General features: G+C 55.4%; 1 long non-coding RNA gene across 4 annotated transcripts in view; it reads left to right on the forward strand.

The window, feature by feature from the left end:
- Nucleotides 1-1,977: 1,977 nt before the first annotated feature.
- The window catches only part of LOC309797865, a 43,382-nt gene continuing 30,412 nt past the window's right edge, over nucleotides 1,978-14,947 (forward strand). The window contains exons 1-2 of one of the 4 annotated variants that reach the window (XR_014292834.1): nucleotides 13,491-13,613; nucleotides 13,887-13,950. This is a non-coding gene — a long non-coding RNA (uncharacterized lncRNA). Of the gene's footprint in view, nucleotides 2,002-3,809; nucleotides 3,832-13,490; nucleotides 13,614-13,886; nucleotides 13,951-14,947 lie in introns of those variants that run through there. The other 3 variants (XR_014292832.1, XR_014292833.1, XR_014292835.1) reach the window with 3 other exon arrangements.

Here is a 14,947-nt window from a genome sequence, read left to right on the forward strand (position 1 = left end):
CAGAGCTGTGACTGTGCCCCGGCAGCCGTGTTGGCGGGAGCGCTGTGGGCCGGGGCCAGGGCGGACCCGCTGTGCGCTCGGGGCAGCCCGAGCCCGTAGAGTCCCACCCCGACCCTGCAGGCGCGGTCACGCTCCAGCGTTCTGTCCACCGGGAACCGTGCAGGCAGGGGGACCTGGGTAGGGTCTCCGCGCTCTCGCGGGTGTTGTTGGTGTGCCTGTGATAGATGGGTCTAGACAGGCATGCAGGCTCCCTCCCGGCTGAAGGACGGGAAGGGGGGGGGGCGGGCCGCGGAGGCGGCGGCAGACTCCCGTGAGCGAGCGAGCCTTCGGGCCCAGCGACCAGGGTGGAGGGAAGGCTGCGAGGGTTTCTCTTAACCCTTTAAAGACGATAGGGAGAGTGGGGGTGGGGAGTGTAGTAGAAATTCCTGGAGGCAAAGTAGCCCCCTGGGGAGAGGAGGCGGGAGTCTGGGCTTAGGGTTTTCCTTTCTCTTCTGTGTATGCAGTCTCACATCCTGGTACATTGGGCTCGATTCTTCGACGAACCAAACGCAGCTGCTAGGTGATCTAATTTGACCCGATACTTCTCAATGGGGAAGGTGTGAACACACACGGTGGGCACCCTCACTTAAGGAACTGAGTTGGGGAGATGCAGAGGTTAGACCTTACCGTTCCCAGAGGCCCAGTATGTGAAGGTCTGCTCAGAGCTTTAGTCAGTGGGGCCTCTGACCGAGAGTGTTGCCTACCAAAGACCCAAGCCTGAAATGCCTGGCCAGTGCGTACAGGTATGCGTCGGAGAGAGCAAAGGGGTCCTTGAGTTGTCTATGTAAATAAAAACACTTTTAACCATGAACTTGTGGCGAGTTCAAATAAAATATGTGCAGGGAGGCAGCCTCCAAACAGGAGTTGGACAGTGATGTGTACAAGACCGATCATTTGTATACACATCCATGGGGTCAACATTGAATGGGTCTAAAAATTGAATACAACTCTGCAGGCATTGGTCTCGTTCTTTCCCTGAGGTAGAAATTGGTGGGTGGGTTACCCTATAGAGAAATGAATCATTAGTCACACTCCTCTCTCCTTCCCCCTCCTCTTCCTTTTAGGGTTTGGAGTCTTAGGGGATCCTCTAGTTACATTAAACTGCAAACCCATATTGGTCTGGGAACGAGCCCCATTATAGACAAAGCAAGAATGTAATTCGTGGGGAGGTGTACGTGTTAGACAGGAATGCACAGATTAAGATGTGCGCCTGAATGACATGTGCTGAGACAAATCAAGACACTTGGACTCTGGTGCCCACATGGAACAAGAGATACAGAAGAGAGAAAGAACTGGCCGCGAGGAATGTAAACATGGGTATGCAAATACTGAGACCTAGAGCGAGATTCTAGGAGAAAATCCCAGACTTTGTTGAGCTGGAAACTGGAGCAGAATTTCTGTAAGTTCGTTCGAGAGACAAAAGCCCATTTAAAGGTGTGAAGAGGGTCACTTGGAAACACAAAAAGCATTCACATGCATACGTCCATGCTTAGATACACAGGCTGAATGACAAAAACCCCTCCATGCCTGATGAAGATTTTCCTGCCCGGTGAGACAGAGCAGGGCACGGAAGTGTGGGCCACACAACCACATTCGCACACTCATTCACTGGGAAATACTGTGTCTTCGGCTAGAGGGAAACTGAGGGCGACGGTGCCTAGCTAAGGGTGGATGGCCCTTGGTTACTAAGATTGCTTCTGGTTATAGTTTCTTCCCACCTAGAGTGGGGAAGAGAGTATGTCTTGAGCAGGTAGGAGGATTTCTGAAAGATTTTTGAGTTCTGGACCCTGAGAGGATGGATGGTGGAGGAAAAAGAGGAGTAGCTTTGCATTCTGGGTCGGAAGCAAGGGATGTTGCGCTCCTCTAAGCCCTGTTTGCTAAGGTGGCGCAGGGCCTAGTGAACTGAGAGAGACTGAACCGAAAGAAGTGCGAAGCTCGGCCTCTGGGCGGAATCAAGGGGAGGTATGCTTTCTTTCCCTTTTTTTTTCCCCCTTGAGGAGACCGTGCGGGGACGGCCAGCGTAGGGAGGATTAGCAGGCGCCTCTGTGACCCCAGACGCGCGCGTAAACTCGGCTTGGGTTTGGTTTGCCCGCGGCGTCGATTTGCCGCGGCCCCTCTTTGTCTGAGCCCAGCCGGGAATTCCAGCTTTTATTGGGAAGACCGCACTCGGGTGGAGCCCGCGCTGGGTCGGGCACGACAGCCGGGCCCACGGGGCTGGGCAGGAGGCTCGCCGGCCTCCGAGCCGCCCGAACCCCAGGACGGTCCTCGGGATGCCCAGCGGCCCCGGCAATGCCACCTCGGTGGTTTCCTCGAGGGCGGCGGGCCCGGCAGACCCAGCCCGGCGGGGCGTGGGGCCTCACGGGTCCCCTTGGGCCGCCGTACCGCCCCTCTCCCCCTGGCCCCACCGCTCCCCCCGCCAGCCCGAGGCCCAAAGGAGCTCTGAAGGCCCTTTGTTAAGCTCCAGGGTCACATCCGTGCCCCGGGGGCCGCGCAGGGGCGGGAGGACCTTCTCCTGGTCTGTTTGCAAGGCTGGCTGCGCTGCCGGGGCCTAGATGGTGGCGCTGGCTTGAGAAGCAGCCGGGGCAGGAGTGGAAGGTCTTCTCAGGCCACCCCCGTGGCAGCCAAGCCGCCTGTGCCCCGAGCACTTGGCCGTGGACGTCTCCCAACCTCCAGCCCGGCCCGACGGCTTTCGCTGGTTGCCCCCCATGTGTTCCTCCGGAAGGGATAGCTGACTTTCTGTTGGATGGGAATTAACCAACGAGCTCTTCCCCCCGCAACGTTTCTGTAAGAAGGTCCCCTTTCCCAGCGCAGGCTCATTTCCGCCGGCCCCTAGTTGAGGGTGTTGGAAATGTGGGGGGGGGGGCGTCCCCGCACTTTGTTATTTCTTAGAACCATGTCTCCCCGGCCAGCCATCGCCCCTCAGCACCCATGGGCTCCGGCGCCCCGTGATTAGACTAGCGGGGAAGTTCGCCAGGAGAAGATCCTGACAGCCTAAAATAGAATTTGATCTAAAAGACAGTTTCCAGTATAATCTCATTATGCATCACAGACTCCCGGTGTTATTTTGTGGAAGGCGGACAATGATCAATTTACATTGACCCGGGGCTGGGCGAGCTTTTAGATGGTAATTGCCATATTGATGTGCATGCAAAAAGGAGACCTGCTAAAATTAAAGACCGGAAGCTAAATGAAACTAAATTTCTTGTCTAGGTGCAAACCAGAGGAACTACTGGGGGGAAGAGGGTGAGTCAGGTCAGGGTGCCAGGGGCAAGAGCAGGTGAGAGGCCCAAGAGCTCCGGGAGGTCACAGATTTGGGAGCGATCTTTGCCCTGGTGATTTCAAAACGTGAGGAGGGGGCTTGTATAGGGTATGGGGACCCAGCAGGGAAAAGTTATAAACAGGCACTATTGCATTGAAGGCACTGGGATCTTTTAATGCTAGTAGTAACTGCGAGGGGGGAGGAGAGGTTTATAGGGTTATAGGGGTCTTCCTGCACCATTTCCGGCACCCCCCATTTCTATTGTTCTACCCGAGCGCTCATAACCGTGCCAAGGGCACCCACATTCTTGCATCTGAAGAGTTAAATTTTTTTTTAAAGACAGGCCTTAAACTTCCTCCGCACCCCCCTGCCCCCGCGTCTGGTCTTTCGAAGAGAGCGAGAGTAGGGGGCGGTTCTGCATGCCGCTGCGGGCAGGCCTGGACCTTTGGAGGCTGCGGGAGTTCCTCCCCGGACGCAGCAGCAGCCCCGGACTCGGCCGCACGACGATCGCTTTGGGAAGCGGCTCGCTCCAGGTGGCCCAGGGGACTCACGGTGCCCGGGGGCGGGGGTCACCTCCTTGGAGGTTGGAAGGGCCTGCACGGAGGGTGTGGAGGCGGGAAGGCGGGGGCTGGAAATCCTGTCCCAATCGGCGGTGATGGCCAAGGCCGGAAAGTTTAAAAAAGAGAGAAAGCCACTGGCTGCGAGCCAGGGGCTGCCGGGCCGCCGGGGCGTGTTTGGCTGACTAGAGGGGTGAGGACCCGGCTCCGCCATCGCCTCGGTCCCTCCCGCTGCGGAGGCCCTGGCCTGCCCCAGGCGCTCCTGGAGCCATTTCACACATCCGGAGCCTCGGCCACTGGAGGAGCCACCCGCCCGGGGCCGGGAAGGCGCAGGGGCGGCTGAGTGTCCGGCGCTCCTGCCCGTTCCCCTTCCCACCGAGCTGAGCTGGAGACGGCCCTCGGTCGTGGAGCCTGTGGCGTCTGTGGCATCGGGTGTGGATGGTTCCCGGAGCTTCTGAAAGCCCGGGGCAGAGCAGGAAATTGAAGATGGGGTGGGGAGGGGATGTTGAGCGCTGACCCTGCGCTGCTGGGATGAGAAGTTGGGGAGAGGAGAGATAACCCCAACCTCCGGCTTGTCTCGGGACTTGGCTTTTTGTGGGGACCCCCAGGAGTCCAGGAGGGTCCAGCATCTTGCAAGCCGCTTCCCCCTCAGTTGCCTCCCCAGCCCACTTTGGTCCCTGAGTTTTTCATTAAAGTCCTAGGAAAGGTAGATGTAGGCAGTCTTTCCAAAGGGCTTTTGCTCTGTCTAGATAATTTGATTTATTGCTTTATGTGGCAAGCCTTCTTCTAGTTCCAGGTGTCAGCACTTTTTATAGAGACCTAAGAGTAGCACCCACCTCCCACTGCCTGTTCTGGGCTCCTGGAGGAGGGGAAAGTGGAGCCTTGTTGGGAACCCCTGGCCTCACACCAGGGTGTTCCAGTGTAGGGAGATGGGTAGGATGTTGGCAGAAATTTCGAAAGACTTCACATGGACCAAGAGATTTCTGGGTGTAGGAGAAACTAGGGTGCGGGCTCCTTGTGGACCGAATTTCATACGTGTTAAGTGCTATCCTTTTACCCTGTATTGGAGTACAAGGGCTAAGGAAGGCTTCCGAACTTCTTGGGGATTCTGGATGGCACAATTTGACCAATAATTGGCTCCTCTCCTCAACTCCAGGACTGAGTTTGACCGTGGCCCATTTTTACTAGCTGTGTGACCTTGGGGGCAGGTTATTTATGGCCTCTGAGCCTCAGTAAGTTTCTTCATTTGTAAGACTGGGAATAATTTTCCACCTTTAGGATCAAAGAATACTTGGCACATAGTAGGCCCGGAGGATTAGTAATTGCTTTGAATGACTGGTCAGATTCCTATAGGTTGCTTCTCCGTTCCCTGCTGCCCCTGAGATGCCAGCCGCCCCCCCCCCCAACCAAGACCTGCGTAGGCCAGTGTCTGGGGACCAAACTTCAGGTTAAGCTCCCCTCCAAGGGTATTCCTGAGGCTATTCCTCCAGGTCTGCCTCCGTGGGTTCCTCTTTCCCTTTGTTACAGTTCTTTGCATTCTGGGCTTTAAAGGAATCCATATGAAAAGGCTGGGATTTTTTTTTTCTCCCCCTAAGTGGGATCATTTATATGGTTAGGAATTGATTCCAGTACCGGTATCTAGGTGCTCTTTGGCAAGTTCTCCCGTCATTCTTTTGGGGAGAGGGAACAGCAACGGCTGGAGGGGAGAGACCTGGTGGGAAGAGGTGAAAGGGTCTGGCCCACTGCAGGGGCCAGAGGTGCTGTGGTTTGTCTGATAGGGATTAAGTCTGGATGTTATGAGGTCTCAGTGTGGTTTTCAATAAAAGTCTGTCAGGGATTGCTTCTTTTCTATCGATATGTATTTAAAAAAATTACTAGCATGAGAAGAAAACCAGACCTGTATGGATCCAGGCCGGTAGTAAGCTACTGTGATCAGGTTTCCTACTAGACTCCCAGAGGGGAAGTCAGCGTTTGATTGAAGCTACACTTGGTTCTTGACTCTCTGGGGATGCCTGCTCTGAAACAGGAGCGCTGCCTTTCTCTCCTCCCCGCCCCCACCCTCCTTTTCCCTTCTTCCCCTAAAAGACTTTGTGCTGAAAGAGCTTCAGTAGGCATGAGTCCCTGGTACCTCTCTAAAGAATGCCTTTCAGCCTTTGCTGACATTGTTTTGTGAACAGTGGGTTTTACCAGGCCAGCAGTTTTCCCCCATCTTAGCTCACTATTTTAGAAGTTCGAGTATGCCCAGGATGCGCCCAACTGCAGTGCTTTCCAGTGTGTGTAGCCAGGGCCTTGCCTGTAATCTGAAGACACCTTAACCTTTGCCCTAGGTGCCCCCCCCGGGGGTGGGGGTGGTGAAGGTGGGGAGAGCAAGGACAGGGGATCGTTGTTGAGTGTCTGTTTGTTTTCTCCAGCCACAGAGGCAGAAGGGTGGAGTGGGGCGAGGCCGAGAGTACGTTCCAGCCTTGGGTCTGATTTAAAACTTGGTTTAATTGGAGAAACTCTTAGGCATTTAACAGTTCTGTACAAATGCAAACTTGAAATAGCTCTAGGCCTACGTCAATTAGGAAAGAATAAATGAAGTACAGAGATGTCCAAACTATGTAAATCCTAGAGTTGTCTGCCCTCCCATAAACACATGACAAGTGCCAAGGCATTTCCAGTCAAAACACCCATGGAACCAGCAGCCTCCATCCTTTGTATTTATTATTTTATTAACAGCATTTTACACAGCATTTAACAAGCACAGCCTGCCTGCTTTCCACCACGGCTCTCAGCAGACTGAGGGGTGGAAAACAGATGGGGGTGGCGAGGAGTGGTCTCTAGAAGAGACTTCTAAGCTGGAGAGATCTCTTCAGATGGGCAAGGAAAAGGAACATTTGGGGTTCCTTTCTCCTGGCCCCAAAGAGAAGACAAAAGTAATGCTTTGGAGGAAGAAATCCCCTCTCCCTTCTCCGGAGGAAAGTTGTGCAGATGTGGTCTGTCTAGTCTCCACTTGGATTCCAGAAGGTGTGAAGCAGGGTCTGCTTTCCCAACACTCTGCCCATCAGTTATTGGTGCTTTTCAAAGAATAAGTGTATGTCTGCTATCAGTATTCTATATCCTGGTGGAAAGTTTATAACGAAAACTAATGCCTTTCTTAAGTCATAAAATGAGCCTTGTATGATTATTTAATTAAAATCTATTTAAGGACCGATTAGGCATGTAATTTGCGCTAATAATGACGATTATGGAAATGTTCGACTTAACCAAAAATCATAAAAGGAGACATTTTGGTCAGTGGGGCGACCAGGAAGGATTCAGGGAGTTGGACGGTTTTCCGAAACACACGAGGCTTTGGGCTGCAGAAAGTGCCGGGCTGCCTAGCCTCTGGGACCACGGTAGAGAGGGCTGCAGGACCCCAGGCCTGGCCGGGGCAGGCCGACCCACACTTTGCTGAGCAGAGAAACCGACCCTGGGAGTCTGAACAACCTTTATTCCCAGCTGAGGAAATGGGGGAGGGGGCCTGGGAGGAGGAAACTCTGGGAGAGCTGATGAACCGCACAGAACTCTGCGCGAAATGGCTGTGTTGTCTTGCTTTAACAATCAGCAGCGACACACGCATTGCTGCCTCGGCTAGCCTTGGCTGGAGCCTGGAGGGGTGGGGGGAGGGCGGTCTCTTGTTCCGGAGAAACCTGCCAGCTGCTGGGCTTGGTGCGAAGGCAGACACAATGCTGCTGTTGTTGGTTTGATCTCTAACTGGATTGTTAGTCTGGCCTTAACTGTGTGGTAAGGGGGGAGTGTGAAGGCTGTTTACAGCGAGTGCAAATAATGTGACAGCTGTTGGCGCACGAGCAGCGCTGTGCCTCCTCGGCGCTCACACAGAGCGCGCACTGTGCAGGCCCGCGGAGAGCTGCAGAGGTGGCCGCCCCTTGCTGGCCCGGGAGCCCTCGGATGCGCTGCGAGAGAGCCCTCGGCGGCGGCACCCGCCCCCCGCGACACGCATCTTTCTGGCTCCTGGGATCGTGGTGGACGTGCGCGCTGGTTGGTGTGTTGTGGTTTAGGGAACTTGTTAGGCAGAGGTGGCAGGAGAAGGCCTGCGGGGTCATGAGTGTCAACTGTCTGGAGGGGTTTGGCCGGGATCTGTTGACCTGGGGCCTCAGTGGCTTGTGACCGGGTTGTTAAGATTTGGGAAAATAACTTTCCGCCCTAAAGCAAGCCTGTTGGAAAGAATGTATTATTAACTGAAGGCTTTCTGGAAATTGCAGAGGCTCTGAAGGCCGTTGTTCTTCCTCTGAAATGGCCCTGTTATTCAGACAAGTTCAAGAGACGGGCGGCCGCTGTGTTCTATGCCCTCGGCCCTGTTTCCTGGATTGGAAACACAAGTGGGTAGGTTCAGGACCCGAAGGGGGGGTGAATGGGGGTGGGGAGGGGTGCAAGTCGGCTTTTGATCACCCGCCTCCCTTTGCCTTCCCGGTTTTTAAGAGCGCGCTTGCCTTTCAGCTGCAGGACCAACGGTGCTGTCTTGAGGTCTGCCCACAGCGCCACCCACTCTGTGACTTAATCAACTAAATGCCCAGAGCCCGGCCTTCTCTGAGTTCCTGGTCCTCTGCCAGGCACTGCGGGGAGGCGCCAGGGTGGGAGGGAGAACAGTTGGTGGGTGGCAGCAATACCCCGCTGGGCCGGTCCAAGCTGGCGGGCTCAGGATGGTCCTCAGGTTGGTCCAGAAGATGGGCCTGCCCCTGGGCTGTCCTGGGGCAAGCTGGGTGTAAACACCACTCCCCCCAACCTCAAGGTTGAAGGCTTCCGCAGCCCTGGCCCCCGGGCTTTGGAGGATCATTTAGAGCTGACTTAACTCTATATCGTGCCCTTCTGTGTGACTTCGGCCCCTGAGTGTACAGCTTGCAGGATATCTGCAAATTATGGGTCCACCTCCGCCCCACCCTGCCCCCAGATCTACTCTCTGAGTTATAATGTGGACTTCTACATCTAGTTGGGTTCCCTAGAGGGGAGCTGGGAGATGCTTCTGGAATGATACATGAACTTCGGTGCCAGTTCTATAAACTGGTCTCTTTTTATGACGTGTGCCATTTTCTGTAGGAATGTTGCTTGCAAAACGAGTTTCGCCTTGGAGGAAAGGCGGAAAGATAGACAAGCCTGCAACGCCAAAGCGCTGGCAGTCTTTCCCTCCTTCCAGCTCTCTTAAAGCAGCCGGGCTGCATTTCCAGGATTAGACTCGTGCTTGTGAAGAGGGACTCTGGTTGGCTTTTTTTTCCCCCGAAGCAAATGCAAATCAGAGAAAAATAATTTTCTTTCAACGATATGCAACGTATTAGTCACTTGTTATCGTGCTCCGAGGCAGGCCTCATTTGCGCGTCTGCCAGCTCGCTCACATCTGCTCGGCGCTGTTTGGGGCATTTTAACCTTGGTGGTGTCGTGTCTGGTCCCACGGATCAAGGAGGAGTAATTAAGCTCTGAACAGCTAGAAGAATTCACGGGCCCCCACGTCTACCGCAGTTTTCCCACAGCTTTGTTTGGGGTGTTCCGGGTTCCAAGATGAACAGACGTGGGGTTCCTATTGTTCCTCGTAAAGAAAGTGGGAGCCCCTGTCCTCCTCTGACCCTCATCCCCAGCCTTCCCAGGACTCCCAGGCTGCACACAATCAGCAGGGAAGCCGGGTGCAGATCACAGGACCCTGTGTTTTATGCATCTTTTATTCGTAAAAAGTTCCTTTGTGCTTCCTGTGTGTACTAATGATAGCTGTCGTTAATAGCTTTCTGGTATAGCTTGTTCCTTGTGGGGGGAGGAGTTTGCAGTGAGTTCACTTTATTTCTACAAAGCCCTGATGGAGGCTGCAGTGCAGTGACACCCCCTCTAGAGTCGTGGTCTATGGATCGTTTATTCTGGATTTGTTTCCAGGTTGTGTAGACTCCAAGTGGGATCCCAGCCTGTAGGGACCAGACCCGGGGGGGTGTGGAGGGTGGGTGGGCGGGGAGGAGTGGAGTCAGGTCGATTAATTGCATTCAACCTCGGTTTCCTGTCCTGGGCTGCTGCCTCCTGTTGAGGGACACCAGCTTCCAAATGGGGCCCCCTCTTGCATACACGCGTGGTTGTGTGTGGCACAACCGTGAAAGAAAGTGAAAGGAACAAAAAGCCGAGGCCTGGCGTGGGGGGGGGCGGGTTGGCGGGGGGAAGGGGAAGTGTCTGAGGTTGGTCCAAGAGCTGACGGGGGGCCACGGCTCTGCTTTTGGGAAAGGGGGTGTGTGGCGGGCAGCCCCGGTTTGGCAGCGGCTCTCCCGGTCGATCCTTGCTGGTGCCCCCCTCCCCAAGCCCCCGAGCCCCCTTTTACAGTTGGCTACACCTGGCTTGCATCTTTGAATCGGGGAAGGTGGGGGAGGCGTCCACGGAGAGAACACTCCAGACTGGCCGAAGGGAGCGCAGGACGATGGGCCGGAGCGGTCTCCAGTCAGTGCCCACTCCCCTGGGGCGCGCCGCCGCACATCCTGGGTTCTCCGTGCGCCCACCCAAAGTTGCTTTTTGTCAGAGATTCAGCGGCAGGCGCCTGGGAAGGGGGATCCCAGAGGAGCGCGCGGGCGGGGTGAGCTGGGGTCGGGGGCTGGCCGAGAGAGCCGGTGGTCCTGGAAGGTCGGGCGGGGGGTGCGTGTGCGGGACCGGCCCCGCGCGGGGACCTGGCGGAGGAGGGGCGAGGAGCCTGCGGCAGCGCGGGTGTGTGTGGTGGGAGAGAAAATCCCTTTGATGCCGACCGATCCGTGCTCAGGGCTGAGGCGGGGGAGGGGGCGCCCTTCCCCCACTCGCCGCCGCCGCTGCAGGCCAAGTTCACTCCCGACTGACCCGAGTGGCTCGCGGCGCTATCCTGGCGCCCTGGGAGGAGGCAGGGAAGGTTCTGGTTGCTCAAAAGGTCAGGGCCAGCCACGTGAGTTTCCCGTCCCCCACCCCGTCACACCCGCACTCCTGCTCCGCAGCTCTGTTACTAATGCAAAACTTGGGTCGTGAGTGGGGACGCCTCTGGAGGCGGCGACAGCCATGACTTGGAGTGTGCCAAGAGACAGAGCCTGGGCAGGCTGGATCACTCCTCCCACCCTCCACTCCCCCCCAGCACCCATGCCCGGCTGCAGGACCCAGTCAGGCGACCTCCTTCAGCCACACCCCAGGAAGCCTGCGACCCTCCCCCCGACCTGGGTGCATCCTTGGGGTTCCCTTCTCCCCACTGCTACGCATACTGGGGAAAACATCCCAGGAGGACTTGCCCCAACGCTGCACACCCTGGACTGCTTTTTCTCATCTCCCACCTCCTCGCGGCCCCCAGTGCTAAAATAGGAACTTCTTCATCCCTCCCTTCCTTGACGCCAGTAGAGAAGTGCCTGTGTGTGACTCAGTCTGCGCTTGGAGCAGTCCCAGGAAGGGCTCCCGCGCCATGAGCTTTGGGCTTCCATGAAAGCCACACACTCTGCAGAAGGTCACCCCTCCCTGGCCCCCTCTGTGTCCCTGCCTCAGCCTTCCCTCTGCCGCAAGGAAACTATGTAGCCATTCTGGGGTTTGTTTGTTACGTAGAATGTTTAGTGGAGTCAGATGCTGTTTAATGGGTTAGATGTGGCCTGCACCAGCTATTGCCAGGCAGAACTCAAGTCCATAGTGCAGTTTAATCCTCTGGAAAACACGGTGCCAAAGATTTACAGATGAGGGGGTCAAAGTTGAAGAGGTCCGGCCACCTGCCCAGAGACACGCCATGGATGAGAGTGGGAGCTGGGAGGCTGTGGTGACTGCGCGCGCGCGCGTGTCCTCCACAGAGAACCAGCCATGCCCGTGCAGTGAGAGACACCCCTTCCCCGAAGAGGTCCCCAGCCTACGGAGGACCGTGGCACATGGCATGCTGGCTGGGAGCCCTGCCGTCTGCCCGGCCTTCTGAGCCGGAAGCTCCCCAAAACCCGTCCAGGTCTTCTTGGTCACTAACTGGATAAGTGCCTGATGCGGCATGGGGTGCCTAGAGAGTGAGGCCCTAGGAAGGGGCACCGTTAGTATTGGAGTGGAGTTGGGATGGTTTGGTGGCGCTGCTTCCCATTCCGTCGCTGTCACTTGACAAGCGTGCTGTGCAGACTTGAACCAATCCATCAGCGCCTCAAGGGCGGAGGCAGTGGAAAGTGGCCCGGTGCCAGGAGGAGCTGGGGTGGAGAGAAAGGAGAGGTGGCAGGAGTGGCCTGGTGCTGCCTTCCTCCCTGCGCTCACGCCAGCCTCTCACTGCCACTGCTCCTTCCTTTGCAATCTGTTTGTTGCCTGCCAAGGGGAGTCGCCTTTAAAGAAAAAAAACAAAACAAACGTTCTCTCCTTCTCCTCATTCCATAATGGTGTCTTCATAGCAGGAATCGGCAGAACGGTGGTGGGTACAGCTGGGGACCCGTGTGCCCCCTCGTGTCTTTTCACAGAGGGCCAAGGTGCCCTCACTCAGGGATGCCGAGGTTGGGGGGACAGCTCCTAATCTTGGTCCCTCTGACCTCTTTCTGCCAATCAGGCTCTTCTCCCCAGCGTCCAGGCCAAGCTCGGATGCTAATCATAACTCTTGGTTCCCGGACCAGATGACTGCCCAAGTCTGTCGAGGGAGACTCAAGCTCTCCTGTGCTTGGCCCTAGGGCCAGACCGAAAGCCGGAGACCACGCGGCGAGTCTGCGTTTTGCAAGCCGGGTCTCTCCCAGAACTGGGTGTTCAGCGGGCAGCCACCACAATTCCTGGTCTGTTCTTCAGAAACCAGACCCTCCTCCGTCTCCCCGGCTGACCCCTTCTCTTGGCCACCTTCCCTCTTCATCCCTATCCCACATCCTTGCCCCCTTCTCTCCACTGCTGGAAAAAAGGGTTAAAACCCAGAGCCAAGGTGTAGCTTAGCAGCTCCCACTGGAAACAGGTTGGTGCTTGTAAAGTGCTTTTCATGACTGACTTCACACATCTTGGCACTTCCAGAAGCATCACCCACCTGTGGAAGAAAAGGGGGGGGTCGTTGAGAAATAAGGGCAGATGAGCCTCTTATATACAGCAGCAAAGCGCCTGCTCTGTCTGTCATCTAAATCACGTCATTTGCCCCCTGCAGCATGACCCACAGCCAAGGGTGAGGGAAGTCACTTTTGAAGAACTTTTCCTTGGAGGTTAAAAAAAAAAAGAAGAAAGTAAGAAAGACCCCCAACTATTTCAATAGCCGCTTTTAGAAGAGGAATGGGGTGAGTGTGGCGGTGTCTCTGACCCTATCTCTGTGTCCCTTGTGCCCAAGATCCCCTTAGTTAGTTCTACATCCCAGAGAGATGGGGGGTGGGCCCGTTTCTCAGTGATGGTGGGGTGTACGCAGTACGGCCTTTGCCCAGGATGAGGGTGTTCCTGCCCAGGATTTGGGCTGTCGCTCTGGAGAAGGGCCTCACGCCAGGCAGGGCCCCCGGCTCCTTGGCCCTTTCCGCTCAGGTCCATCTTTGGCCTGGAACCTGAAGAGTTAACAGTCTTTAGCTCGTTGCAATGAAATTATGGCTGGCAGTGGCGCCGCTGTTTGTTCAACAGACCTCCAGTTTTAAACAGTTCACAAAAAGTTCATGGGGCAGCTAAAGATTATAAGTGTGTGTGTGGGTGTGTGTGGGTGTGTGTGTGTGGGTGTGTGTAGTCAGCAGGATCCAGTACTGAGCCTTGCCCCTCCTCCTCTTGTTTCTTCACGGCCAGCCCCCCGCCCCGCCCCCACTCCCGTGACACTGGACCACGCTCGGGGCCTCAACCCTCCATCTGACCCTGTGCACGTAAGAACACTTCATCCTGACACTGGGTGTTATTTCTCTGTGCGGCGTTAATATTGAAAACCCCACCAGACAAGACCTGGAAGGGCGGGGAGAGGCTTTGAAAGCACCCCGTGGTCCCAGGTGTCTCTAAACTGCATTCCCCTGTCATGCTAAGTCCAGGCCGCCCTTTCTAAAGAAAAGCCCTTTCAAGGGAAGGGGGCTGCTGGCCCTTTTTGAGGGGAGGGGAGAGGGCTCAGTAGGATGATTGTGGCAGCGGCCTTTCTGTTTCCTCAGTCAGGTGCTCAGAGGTCCTTGTCCCAAGGTGACAACTAAAGGAGACATGTAAGAGGCAGCTTGTGTAAGTTTTGAAGACTGGAGCACCAGAAGATTGGGGCTTCGAGGGCACACATGCTTCGTCCCTCATCCTTTTCTTGAGGGTTTGGTGGAGTGACCCTTTGGCTTCTGGTATAATGTCCAAATTTCATCATGACACCCAGCCAGGGGGTGGCATGGTGTGGTCCTCCCGCTGCAGCCGCGGCCAGGACACTTGCACCGAGGAATGTTGCTCCTCCACCTTTTAGATGAGGCTTCCCTGGACATCTTCCTTTTGGTCTTCCTTTTGTTAGAAGGGGCTGCAGGGGTTAGGGAGGGGACACTTTGTTGACGTGCCTTCTGGTCGGCCCTGCACTAGTGGTGGCCTGCCCCCACCTTGATTTGTATGTTCGAAACACGGAAGAACAGCCCGTGAGCCCCCCACAGGACCTTCCTTGATGCCCAAGTCCATCTGAGTCCACCTTTTCGGGGCACTGTGGCCAGCCACTGGAAATGCCCCAGTCTGTCTGAAGAAAGGGACGCTTCCTAAAGAAATAGCTTCTCTAGAATCCCACCAGGCCGGACACAACTGGGAGATCCCTGCCTCTCCTCCAGCTTCATCGTTGAGCTCTAACTCCGCGCCGTGTGTCTGCGGCGTGGGGCTCTTGATGAACAGACGGTGTTCTCTTCTGTATAGGGGCCGACGGGGGATGCTGGTGGACAAAAGCCTGTGTTAGGACAAAGAAATGCAGAGGGATAGCCTGGCTGGCTTTGGGATTCATAACATATCTTTGGGCTCATAACATATCTAACAAGATATAGCAATCTTTTTTGATTTTTTTGAAGTTTAAACAAATAGTGTACTCTGCATGAATTTTGTCTTTGAAATGAATCATTCTACTGTGGGATTTATGATGCTATAGAACTAGTTTACGAAGAAAGTGTAGTAGGCTTCACATATCTCCATATCTTATATTGATGGCATTTAAATTCTAATACCAAACTGTTATTGTTTCATAAACTAGGAGAAAATTGCGCTGATA

The sequence above is a fragment of the Mesoplodon mirus genome, assembly GCF_964341445.2.
Source record: "Mesoplodon mirus genome assembly, contig: HAP1_SCAFFOLD_1140, whole genome shotgun sequence".
NCBI classification, from domain to species: Eukaryota; Metazoa; Chordata; class Mammalia; order Artiodactyla; family Ziphiidae; genus Mesoplodon; species Mesoplodon mirus.